Raw genomic sequence first — 14136 nt, 5'->3', positions numbered from 1 at the left:
GAGATGAGGGTTTGCCCCAGGGAGATATGGAGGCTAATGAGTATTCAGTAATGAGCCAGTGTTGCCATTGACTATTTATTTACTCAGGCAGCTACTTCCCCTTCACTCTGAACTTCTTTCTGATGAACATGGCAGCTCCCCTTGATTGGAGGCAAATCTTCGTGGGTCAACTCCTGACACAGTGCACTAGCCATATCAAAGGCAGGTACCAAAGCCATCCTAGTCACACTTAACACAACAAGTTCCCTTATGTCCTTACACAAGCCTCTGTAATTATGGAGCTTCTAACCCCATGGGGCCTCTTTATGCCTGCCCCAGCACTAAATACCTCAGCTAGTCTTACCGATCCTAGGTGAGGAGTCCGCACCTCCTGTCAAAATGACTCCAAACATGAGGATTTCTGGAACCAGGAACCTTCCACCACCACTGTTCCTGAAACCACTTCAGCATCTTCTTTGGCCCATTTCATTCCTTCCTTTCTGTAAGAGCTTCTGTTACCACAGTGGTTTCCAACCCTAAAAAGGTCTTCTGTGAAGTAGAACCCTGTCCTACTCACCACTACAGCCGCTCCAACCTCCACAGTCTTTTGTCCTCCCTTCAGCCACCATTCCCCCTCCCACCATCCCCAGAGTCACTCTAACTCTTCCCGTGGTGCCCCAGCCATCAGAATGCCTCACTCTCCAACCCCTCTAGCCTTGGCAACTCTTTCCACAGCCATTCTAGCTCCCTTCCTTTCCCTACCTGCAGTCCCCTGCACCTTCCACAACTGCACAAGCCATGAAGTTACCTTGTATGCTCCTCAAGAGAATTACTGATTTTGTTTAAACTGAAGATTTTTCCCATCAGACAGTGTGAACTTTGATTCTTTCTAATGAATGTAGAAAGTGCTAGCACCATCTGCCTTGGAGTAGGCTTTCCATCAGTGCAGTCCTTGGCCTGGGCATATATGAAGACACAGTGAAGGGAATAGAAATAGATTTATCCCATATGTTGGATAGTAAAATGTCTTTCAGGTTAATAGAAATCTTTCTCCACCAATCCATCCATCTCTATGAGCACTCTTTTCCTATTCTTCTTTGACTTTTTTTTGTCAAAGGGAAGAAGGGACCGTAAGAGTTCACTTCGCCTATTCTTTAGACTCCACTCACATTGTACTTGATCTATCCTGAAATAATGGTTGTTTTCCCTTTAGGTATCCTGGAAAGAAGCTTCCATAATTTCCTCTCATTTTGCATTACAGCATCTCATAAGCAGTCCAACATGGAAGTTCTTCCTATTATCTAACATAAATACCTCCTTCTTCAGTTAAAGCAGTGTGGTCTAGTGGAAAAACAGAGGACTTGGGTTCTAATCCAGACTCTGCCACTTGTGTGCTGTGTGACCTTGGACAAGTCGTTTCATTTCTCTTTGCCTCAGTTACCTCATCTGTGAAATGGAAATTAAGACTGTGAACCCCACCTGGGACATGGGCTGTGTCCAACCTATCTTATATCTACCTCAGTGCTTAGTACAGTGCTTGACACATAGTAACCGCTTAACAAATACCAAAAAAAAAACCCCAAAACTGTAGCCTGCCAATTACAACATCCTTGGATGACAAATTCCTGGTGATGGGACTAATCATACTTCCCTTTAAAAATGATAGTTTGATATGTATGGGGCAAACCTTGAGAGCAGAAATTGTGTCTGCTTTATGTTACTCTCCCAATAATAATAATTGTATGTATTTTTTATTTAAATGGAATTTGTTAAACACTTAGTAAGTGTCAAGCAGTGTACTAATAGTTGGGGCAGATACAAGATAATCAGGTTGGATGCAGTCCCTGTCCCACAAAGGGCTCACAGTCTTCACCCCCATTTTACGGATGAGGGAACTGAGGCCTAGAGAAGTGAAGTGACTTACCCCAAATCACGCAGCAGACAAGTGGCAGAGCTGGGATTAGAACCCAGGTCCCCTGGCTCCCCAGCCTGTGCTCTATCCACTAAACCACGTTGCTTCTCTGATAAATTCCTACTCTTTGCCAAGCTCTGTACTAAGCACTGTGATAGATACCAGCTCTTAGTACAATGCTCAGCACAGAGTAAGCACTCCATAAATACCACTGTTTGATTGGTTGATTGAATAATTGCCATCCAGAAGCCCCTGGGCAATCCTGGACTTCAAGATGGTGTGGCTGCTCCTCTCCCTTTTCACCACTATCCCGTTTTGCCCCTCCCTCTCACCACTGTCCCAATTTTCCCCTCCCTCCCCCTCCTCCTTTCCCTTTTCACCTTCACCCTTCTCCTATCCAAACCCCCCATGCCTTCCTCTCACTTAGATGGTTATGTCTCTCACAAGACTATTTACTCCCAATAAATCCAAACCCCCCATGCCTTCCTCTCACTTAGATGGTTATGTCTCTCGCAAGGCTATTTACTCCCAATATTTCTGGCTAGCAGGACTGACAGCTCTTGCCCAGGGTTACGGGGACAGGGAAGGGCTGCTTCCTCCAAACAGACAGGGAGACATACTCCATCAACACTTCTACACAAAGACACTCTCAGGCACAAAAAACCACCCAGACAAAACACACTTCAGAATCCTCACCTAATCTCTCATCCTCTCAGTAAGTAAGCCACAGCTCTCCACTTTCTCACACAGTGAACAACAGACCCACCCTCTCACCCTACCCTCGGCACTCCCTCAATTTTAGACCCTAGCAGATACACTCATCCAATCAAACACTCACACATACCAACCTACTCACGGATGTATATGCATTTCCTCAGACACATAATCAACAGTGTTTATTCACACACTACACACACACACAGAAAGACATACTCACAGAGGTATATATACTTCCTCAGACACAATCAACCAACAGTATTTACACACACACACACACACACACACACACACACACACACACACACACACACACAGAAAGACATACTCAGCAGGCACCAGAGAAGTGCCTGCTCCTCTCCTCTGCAGGCACCAGAGGAGATAAAGGTGGGGAAGTAGAGCTATAATAGATCTAGTAACAATTGTGGTATTTGTTAAATACTTACTCTGTGCCAAGCACTGGGGAAAATCCAAGACAATCAAGTCAGATACAGTCCCTGTCCCACAGTCCAAGTTGACTTGAAAGGTTTCATCATCCTTATTGGTACTTACTGAATGCTTACTATGTGCAGGGCACTTTACTAAGCACTTAATAATAATAATAATGATGATGGAATTTGTTAAGCACTTACTATGCGCAAAGCACTGTTCTAAACACTGGGGAGGTTTCAAGGTGATCAGGTTGTCCCACAGGGGGCTCACAGTCTTAATCATCATCATCATCATCATCATCAATCGTATTTATTGAGCGCTTACTCTGTGCAGAGCACTGTACTAAGCGCTTGGGAAGTACAAATTGGCAACATATAGAGACAGTCCCTACCCAACAGTGGGCTCACAGTCTAAAAGGGGAAAAATCCCCATTTTACAGATGAGGTAACAGGCACAGAGAAGTTAAGTGACTTGCCCAAAGTCACACAGCTGACAATTGGCAGAGCCAGGATTTGAACCCATGACCTCTGACTCCAAAGCCCATGCTCTTTCCACTGAGCCATGCTGCTTCTCTGCTTCTTCTTTGTATTGGACTCTCACTTGGGAGAGTCCAATACAAAACAGTCGGCAGACACATTTCCTGCCCACAGCCGTGTCCGTCCCAGAACCCCAACATAAAGCTGCCTCAGCAGACAGCAAGACAGGTGAACCAATGGTAACACTCTTCACACACACATCCACACACATGTATTTATACTTGTTTTTATGTGTGTGCTATGGGAGGGGAGGTTGTCATCCATTGTGCAGGGATGGGTTTGAGGATCGGCATGGCAGGAGTGAAGACAGGAGTCAGAAAGTCTGAGCCATGTGAGATTTATTCTGTGTGGCGATTTGAACCTTCCTTTCTGGAGGAATACATTGAATTTGTTACTTGCATGTGGCACAGGACCTAGGTACCTCCCCACGAATGCTTCCCTCTCCATGTCCAACACGGTCCCTCTCTTCTAGCAGTTGGTGGAACCTTGAAGGAGACCCCATTTGTCTCCAGGGGCTACTTTTCAAATCACCCTGGCATCAGCTACCTTTCAAGTCTCCAGGGCTAAAATCATCCGGCCATCGAGTCTCCAGGGACACCTTTCAAATCACCCCAGCATAGGGCTACGTTTCAATTCATCTGACAACTGAGCTCCTTCCTCAAGGGGTTACTCCCTCCTCCTAGCTCCAGTGAGGAGATCCTATCAGTCACTCGGCAGGCACCATGCAGGGGCTGAAAGAGTGGGCGTCCCCGATTCTGGGTACAGGACACTCGGTGTGATAGACTTCCAACCTGCTACCAAGATGGAGAAGCAGCCTGGCTCAGTGGAAAAGAGCTCGGGCTTTGGAGTCAGAGGTCATGGGTTCAAATCCCATCTCCTCCAATTGTCAGCTGTGTGACTTTGGGCAAGTCACTTAACTTCTCTGTGCCTCAGTTATCTCATCTATAAAATGGGGATTAAGATTGTGAACCCTCCGTGGGACAACCTGATTACCTTGTACCCTCCCCAGTGCTTTGCACATAGTAAGCACTTAATAAATGCTATTATTATTATTATCATTATTATTTCGTGGCACCCCCTCCCCAGATAATAGCCTGCTACTTCTCCATCCTCCTCCCTTCCATATTTGCAGTGGAGGGGATCGTATGACAAGACCCAGAGAAATCTTCTTGTTGCCACCTGACTCCTGGGGTTATTAGTGACCTTGTGGGCCTGGAGGTAAGTGGTGTGTTCATTCAGAGCTAACACAATTTCATAAAGAGAGACCTTTCTGGCCAGGGCTTGACTAGCCACTGTGGTGGAGCTGAGAGACTGAGGTGTGGATCTGAAAACAACTGGGGGATTGCTTCAATCCATTCCTTGGTCTGTAAGAGATCAGTCAATCAATCACATTTATCTAGCACTGACTGTTTGCAGAGGGCTGTACTCAGTGCTTGGGAGACTGCAATATGTCAATGAGGTAAGCTGTTTTTCTACCTTCATGACCAGTATTTCTTTAATCTCCTTATCTTTCCAGGAAAAAGGATGTTTTTGGGGAGGGTAATCTCCCTAAGCCTCTAGCCCTCTGGCTAGGTGGTTGATAAAATGAGGCTTTTTCTTTTGTTTTTTTAAAATTGTATTTGTTAAGCATTTACTATGTGCCAAGCACTGTACTAATCGCTGGGGAAGATACATGTTAATCAGGTTTTTTTAAATGGCATTTATTAAGTGCTTACTATGTGCAAAGCACTATTCTAAGTGCTGGATTTGGACATAGGCCGTGTATCACATGGGGCTAATGGTCTTAAATCCCACTTTACAGATGAGTTAACTAAGGCATAGAGAAGTTAAGTGATTGCCCAAGGTCGCACAGCAGACAAGTGGCAGAACACAGGTTAGAACCAGGTGATTTTGACTCCTAGGACCAGGCTCAATAAGCCATGCTGCCTGTATCTGGACTACGGAGGAGACTGAGTTTTGACCTAATATTGCCTTATTATTTTCTTAAATCGTGAGCCCCTTGTAGCCAGCAACCTTGTCTAATTCCCATTTCTTGTATGCTTTCCCAGCACTTAGTACAGTGCTCTGCACATAAGCCCCACCCCCAACCCCACAGCACTTAAGTGCATATATTTAAAAAATACATTATGAATTAGTCATTCATATTAATTTCTGTTGCCCCCTGTCTACACTGTAAGCTCATTAAGGTCAGGGACTGTATCTGCTAATTCTCTTGTATTGTACTCTCTGAAGTGCTTAGTACAGTGCTCTGTACATAGTAAGTGCTCAATAAATACCATTGATTCAATACCATTGATTGAAAAAAGCCCTTAATAAATGATTTCACTTATTGAAACTTTAACCTGACTTGTGCCCCAAATCTTAGCTTTAGGACAGTCCTTTTGATTTCTCTTCTGGGCTCACATCATTTTAGGATTACGCTACTGGGAAGAGGGACAGAAAACCCTCAAAAAGTATTTTATCTCTTAAACTAAAAGCTTGGGTTAGGGAGCGCCTTAAAGTTCCTGCTAATACTTCTCATGCTGCTTTAAGAAGCTGAAATTCAAGACACAGGTTGGTGGCAAAACCTAAGGAAGGACCCCAGGATGCTCTAGCTAGTAAATTTTGATTTTTTTATGGTATTTTTAAAGTGCTTATTATATGCCAAGGCACTCTTCTTAGCACTGTAGATATACGTTAAGCAGATTAGATATAGTCCCTGTCCCACTTGGGGCTCAGAGTCTTAATCCACATTTTACAGATGGCATAACCGAGGTACAGAGAAGTGAAGTGATAAGGCCTAGGTCACACAGCAGATAAGCAGCGGAGCCAGGATTAGAACCCAGGTCCTTCTAACTCTCAAGCCCTTGCTTTAGCCACTAGGCAATGTTGCTTCTCAGGATTATGCACACTGACAGACGTGAGTTGGGAAAGTCATGGTTCATGTAATCAGTCAATCAATCATAATTATTTAGTGCTTACTGTGGGTAGAGTATTAAGCGCTTTGGGAGAGTGCAATATAACAGAGTTGGTAGGCCCATTCCCTGCACACAACAAGCATGGTGTAGTGGGGTTGGGAGTCAGAAGGTCACGGGTTCTAATTCCCGCTCCTCCACGTGTCTGCTGTGTGACCTTGATCAAGTCACTTCACTTCTCTGTGCCTCAGTTACCTCATCTGTAAAATGGGGATTAAGACTGTGAGCCCCACATGGGACAGGAATTGCGTCTAACCCAATTTGCTTGTAACAACCCCAGTGCTTAGTACAGTGTCTGACACATAGTAAGTGTTTAACAAATGCCACAATTATTATTACTGTTATCACTGTGCTCAACAAATACCAAAATTATCATCGTCATCACTATTATTATTTTTATTACAGTCTAGAGGAGCCTGCAGGTAGATTTGGTCCAGGCACTGCTGAACACTTTGAGGATTCTGCTTTTTAAAAAGAAATTCTGCGTGAATCGTCCTTTGTGATTGAGAGTGATGTCTCTGAGTTCTCTGTGCAAAGTCACTTGTTTCGAAGTCATTGTCTCCCCCGTGTTGTCTCCCCCTTCTAGACTGTGAGCCCACTGTTGGGTAGGGACCGTCTCTACATGTTGCCAACTTGTACTTCCCAAGAGCTTAGTACAGTGCTCTGCACACAAGAAGCGCTCAATAAATACGATTGAACGAATGAAGTCATTGGGTGTGAGAAGAAGCCACAAGAGAGCAGCATAGAGTCAAGCAACGGTATTTATTCATTCAATCGTATTTATTGAACGCTTACTGTGTGCAGAGCACTGTACTAAGCGCTTGCCCTTACTGGGGGCAGAACACTGTACTAAGCACTTGGGAAAGTAGAATACAATAGAGTTGGTAGATAAAATTCCCGTTCACATGGAGTTTACAGTCTTGGCACAGTAAGTGCTTCAATAAAAAATAAAATAAAACAGAAAAAAAAACATTATTCCTGCTGGGAACAACAACAACAACAATAATAATAATAATAATAATAATAATAATAATAATAATAATAATAATGACATTTGTTAAGCGCTTACTATGTGCCAGGCACCATACTAAGTGCTGGGGTGGACCCAAGCAAATCAGGTTGGACACATTCCCTATCCCACATGGCGATCACGGTCTCAATCCCCATTTTACAGACGAAGGAACTGAGGCACAGAGAAGTGAAGTGACATTCCCAAGGTCACACAGTAGACAAGTGGCAGAGGTGGGATTAGAACTCGTGGCTTTCTAACTCCCAGGTCTGTGGTCTATCCACTATGCCATGCTGCTTCCCAGTAATAATAATAATGAGGGCAACTTATTAAGCGCTTACTGTATGCAAAGCACCGTTCTAAGCGCTGGGGAGGTTACAAGGTGATCAGGTTGTCCCACATGGGGCTCACAGTCTTAATCCCCATTTTACAGATGAGGGAACTGAGGCACAGAGAAGTTAAGTGACTTGTCCAAAGTCACACAGCTGACAAGCGGTGGAGCTGGGATTTGAACCCATGACCTCTGACTCCAAAGCCCAGGCTCTTTCCACGGAGCTTTGCTGTTTCTCTAGATGAGTAGATGAGTGTGTCCTGGCATCATAAGCTCCTTGTGGGCAGGGACCGTGGCAACCAACTCTTTTGCTTTGTACTCTCCTAAACATTTAATTCAGTGCTCTGCACACAATAAGTGCTCAATAAATGCCACTCATTGAGCGATTGATTCAGCATAGTGATGGTGGTTTGCATAGAGTCACTTATGAGTGGCACAACTGTCCCCACCTTCAAAGGCTTGTTGAAGTCACATCTCCAGCCAGGGATTCCCTGACTCTGGTTCATTTCCCCATCCTATGTGCCATCTGAGTTCTTTCTGAGTTCTGAGGTCCGTCTACACTTGAGTCTGTTCTCCTTCAGTCACTCAATCAGCCAATCGTAATTGTTGAGTGCTTAGTGTGGAGCACTGTACTGAGTTCTTGGGAAAATACGATATAATAAAACCATAGATACAGTCCTTTCCCACAGGGAGCTGCGCACTGATTCATTCATTCATTCATTCAATTGTATTTATTGAGCGCTTACTGTGTGCAGAGCACTGGACTAAGCACTTGGGAAGTACAAGTTGGCAACTCACTCAATAGTATTTATTGAGCGCTTACTGTGTGCAGAGCACTGTGCTAAGCGCTTGGGAAGTACAGGTTGGCAACATATAGAGACGGTCTCTACCCAACAGTGGGCTCACAGTCTAGAAGGGGGAGACAGACAACAAGGCATTTTAACAAAATAAAATAGAATAAATATGTACAAATAAAATAAGTAGAATAATAAATACGTACAAGCATATATACAGGTGTGGTGGGGAGGGAGGTAAGGCGGGGGGGATGGGGAGGGGGAGGAGGGGGAGAGGAAGGAGGGGGCTCAGTCATTCATTCATTCAATCACATTTATTGAGCACTTACTGTGTGCAGAGCACTGTACTAAGCGCTTGGGAAGTCCAAGTTGGCAACATATAGAGACGGTTCCTACCCAACAGCGGGCTCACAGTCTAGAAGGGGGAGACAGACAATAAAACAAAACAAGTGGACAGGTGATGTTCACCCTTCCTTCAGCCCCACGGTATTTATGTACATAACCATCTGTAATTTATTTTAATGTTCATCTCCCCTTAAAGTCTGTTAGCTCCTTCTGGGACAGGAATGGGTCTACCTACTTTATTGTATTGTACTCTCCCAAGTGCTTAGTACAGTGCTCTGTACTCAGTAGTGCTCAATACCTACCGCTGAATGACTGATTGAAGTGTAATGAAGGCATTTTACATGAAGGACCCATTGTTAGCCCAAGGGAGCACAAGCACAGTGCCAATGCCTTACTTCAAGCACTCAAGCATGGAGGGGATTTTCTTGGTAACCCCTGCAGTCTTTTATTATTATTATTATGGAACCAATCAATCAATCAATCGTATTTATTGAGCACTTACTGTGTGCAGAGCACTGTACTAAGCGCTTCGGAAGTACAAGTTGGCAACATATAGAGACGGTCCCTACCCAACAGTGGGCTCACGGTCTAGAAGGGGGAGACAGAGAACAAAACCAAACATATTAACAAAATAAAATAAATAGAATAGATATGTACAAGTAAAATAAATAAATAAATAGAGTAATAAATATGTACAAACATATATACATATATACAGGTGCTGTAGGGAATGAGGTAAGACGGGGGAATGGAGAGGGGGACGAGGGGGAGAGGAAGGAGGGGGCTCAGTCTGAAGCAGCATGGCATAGTGGATAAAGTAGGCGCCTGAGAGTCAGAAGGTCCTGGGTTCTAATCCCAAGTCTCCCACTTGTCTGCTGTGTGACCTTGGGCAAGTCACTTCACTTCTCTGTGCCTCTGTAAAAATGGGGATTGAGACCATAAGCTTCATGTGGGACAGGGACTGTGTCCAACCTGATTTGTTTGTAACCACCGCAGTGCTTAGTACTGAGCCTAGCCCACAGAAATAACATGAAGAAATGTCATTATTATTGTTATTATTATTATATGGGACAGGGCCTGTGTGGTTAGGATTTATTTATCACAGTGCTTAGCACAAAGTAAGCACTTTACAAATACCAATCAATCAACAGTATTTATTCAACACTGTGTGCAATGCATTGTGGCAAGAACTTCATCCTGGTAACCATAATGAAATGCAAGTAATCATTCTGTTATTGTCTAATTCATCAGTTGTCAGTAATCATAATTCGGATTTTTCACTGTTACCAGTTTCAGTTACTGTTTGGTTTTGGTTAATTAATTGTCCAGCATTATTATTGATGTTCAGATCTATCAAATAAAAATGTCCCCTACTCACCTCTGCACGTCTACTGATTTAGAATTCACTATGTGTAGGAAGAAAATCTTTTCTTTACAGTTTCATCTGTGGACAGGGACCATTTCTACCAACTCTATTGTATTGTATTCTTCCTCTGCTCTCCCAAGTGTTTAATACAGAACTCTGCATTCAGCAAGTATTCAATAAATAGCACCGATTGATTAATTGATTGATTGATTCCATTGACTAAGCCAGGGAAGGAGATGGTGCCATTACTCAAGCTCGGCCCTAAGCAAGCCTCACACTGGGAGAGAGATAAATAGGGAACACACCTGCTAATTCTGTTGTATTGCATTCTCCCAAGCACTTAGCACAATGCTTTGCACACAGTAAGCATTCAATAAATACCTTTGATTTCTTACTGGGAGAATCAGATCATTCTCATAAAGCAAGGGTTTTGGATCATCCCTTTGTCATAAACATGGCAACAGTTTTATGGATAAATTTCTTTATCTTTCGACCTCCAAAGTTATCCTGGAGGAAATGGTGTTGTAAAAGTACAAAGTTATAACAAACGAGATGAAGCATGCACCTGGTTTGCCGGTGACTCAGATTTTATTTGCCAGTATTGTTGATGTTAATATCACAAATAGATGTTTATACTTTCCTTAAAATTTATGATGTGTGAATAACAAGCTATCCTTACAATACCCTGTTGTTGGGTAGGGATTGTCTCTATCTGCTGCCAAATTGTACTTTCCAAGTGCTTAGTACAGTGCTCTGCACACAGCAGGAGCACAATAAATATGATTGAACGAATACCCCAGTGAGTTAACATTTATTATTGCCATACATGACCCAGAGACAGCAAGTCAGATTTTCAAAGTCCCACTCAAATTTGGTATTATTATTATTATTAATAATAATAACAATGTTGGTATTTGTTAAGTGCTTACTCTGTGCCAAGCACTGTTCTAAGCACTGAGGTAGATACAAGGTAATAGGGCTGTCCCACATGGGGCTCACAGATTTGATCCCCATTTTACAGATGAGGGAACTGAGGCCCAGAGAAGTGAAGTGACTTGCCCAAAGTCACACAGCTGACAAGTGGCGGAGTCGGAGTCGGGATTAGAGCCCACGACCTCTGACTCCCAAGCCCGGGCTCTTTCCACTAAGCCATGCTGCTTCTCAAGGGTGTTGGCTACTGGATTCCTGCTCTTTTTTCAAGCTGAGGTAGACATGTTTCACTCTCAAAAATCTCCTAATCACCTATCCTACAAATATTTCATAATTTTCATTTTTTAACACCTTCGATTGAACTACTTTCAGGTTACACATCAAATTCCCTCCTAAAATCAACCTGGCATTATTACTATTTAGCTGGTAGATATTCTACCAAGGAATTAGCTAATTGCCCTGACTAATTTTGTTTTATATCATTGTTATAATAGTATAATTAATAAATGACATTTATTGAATGCTTACTGAGTGCAGAACACAATACTAAGCACTTTGGAAACTACAATAGCAGCATAAGCAGCTTGGTCTAGTAGAAAGAAGAGGCAGAGGACCTTGATTCTAACCCCAGCTCTGCCAATTACTTGCTGTGTGACCTTGGGCAATTCACTCAACTTCTCTGTGCTCCAGTTTCTTCAACTGTAAAATGGGGATTAAATCCTATTTACTCCTTTCTATTTAGACTGTGAGCCTCATGTAGGACAGGGACTGTGTCCAACCTGATAAACTTGTATCTACCCCAGCTCTTAAAACAGTGTTTGACACATAAATGAGCGTTTAACAAATGCCATTAAAAAAATACAACAGCGTTGGTAGACACATTCTCTGCACACCAAGAATTTACATTCTAGAGGGAATTCAGCATTAATAGGGCAATCAATTAAGGAATGGTGTTTATTGAGCATTTACTGAGACCAGAGAACTGTACTAAGTGCTTGGGAGAGTACAATACAACAGAGTTGGCAGACACGTTCCCTGCCCACAGTGAGCTTGCAGTCTAGAGGGGGAGACTAATAGAATAGACTATGTAGAATCAATGTAGAATTAAGATAATATTGTAGATAATATTCACAAATCTCTGTATAAAATGATTTGTACTTTCAACTGAATGATGACATTGATAAAACGGACAAGGATTCAAATATTCTCTTTCCCAACCAAATTCCTGTACTTCTTCAAGCTTTCTTGGGCAGACTTCATCATTAACACTTGGAAAGCATGCAAAGAAAGTAGCACTGCTTTCACAAACTTCCAGGTGGTAGTTAAACCAAAAGGAACCATCTTTCCTCTTCCCTTTTTCATTTATTTTTTGCTTTCCTCCTAATTCACCTTTTTATGAAGGGAAAGGACTGTCTCTCTGCTTGGTGAATTGGAATAGGGCAGTCTCGTTTTCTAGCTGAAGCTGGGTGGCTTTTTTTGTTCATAATTACTTTACACCAGATATTTTTCTCCCAGAGGTGTAGTCCAGGTTGTGAAATGATTATTGTACATTATCCTGCTCATTCCATACCTGTTTAGATGCATCATAGGCAACTTAGCACCAATTACATGTAGCATTCCCTAAAACTTCAGATATAAAAGGCTTGAGACAAGATGGTATGCGATTTTGAAGAAGGTTTAGAGCTAACAGGAGCTCAAGAATGGAAGGGAAATACAGAAAATATCCTCCAGATATTGAACAGCCACATATCAATCCAGTAAACCCAGTGAGTATTGCAAATAATAGAATCCTTTAACTGATGGCAAGGGTCTGCTTTATTCTTTTTCCATTTTTAATGAAAAATCTAATCACTTTATTTGAAAAAATATAATTCTTTGTTTTCATTTATATAGCCACAAGGAAGGAAATGAGCATAAATAATATGCAGAAGTTATATGCTGCAGTGTCTTTTGAATACTGTCTCATTGCTTTGTTTCTGTAGGACAGCTGAATTTTAAACTTTTTCAAAGCCCCTTCAGGAATTCTTTCTGTAGGGCAATGAGAACAATTTCAGGTTCAGCATGTTGATTAATGAAAGATGTGTGATTTAAAGTTATTATTATTATTGCTAATAATAATAGTAATATTTGTGGTATTTGTTAAGCACTTACTATGGGTCAAGCACTGTACTAATTGCTGGTGTAAATGCAATAAAATCAAATCTGTCACAATCCCTGTCCCACAAGGGACTCAAAGTCTACCTAGGTTAATACCTGAGATGGTTCGGAAGATGGCAAAGATTTCTCTTCATCAGGGAAATCCCGATAAGAACTGCTTTAAACGTTCCAGAAGGGAAAGCCAAAGCAACATCTTGTTCAGCTATAAACATTTCATTTAAAAGGTTTTTTTTGGCTCCTAGGATAATGAGCTCACTGTGGGCAGGAATGTATCTGTTATATCGTATTGTCCCAAGCTCTTAGTACAGTGCTTTGCACACAGTAAGCGCTTAATAAATACAATCGAATGAATGCACAATGTTTATTTAAATGGATACTCACAGATGATTGTTTAGTTCACCCATTCATAATTGGCTGGTAACAGCCCAAGATGTCAGAAATGCATGTAATTACTGGCACAACAGACTATAACCTCTAAAACAATTGGCAGGCAACTAAATATGCCATTAAAAGATCTTCCCCCCATAGGGAGAGATTAGCAGAAAGTATCAAGAAATAAATACTATTCCAAAAAGGTAAAAGAGTTACTGCATTAAAAGGGATGATTACATATATATGCTTACATTTGGATGGCTATGAAGAATTCCCCCGCAGACGGTTATATGAAGCCAGGT

The sequence above is a fragment of the Tachyglossus aculeatus genome, chromosome 3, assembly GCF_015852505.1.
Source record: "Tachyglossus aculeatus isolate mTacAcu1 chromosome 3, mTacAcu1.pri, whole genome shotgun sequence".
Taxonomy (NCBI): Eukaryota; Metazoa; Chordata; class Mammalia; order Monotremata; family Tachyglossidae; genus Tachyglossus; species Tachyglossus aculeatus.
This window is presented reverse-complemented; position numbering follows the sequence as displayed.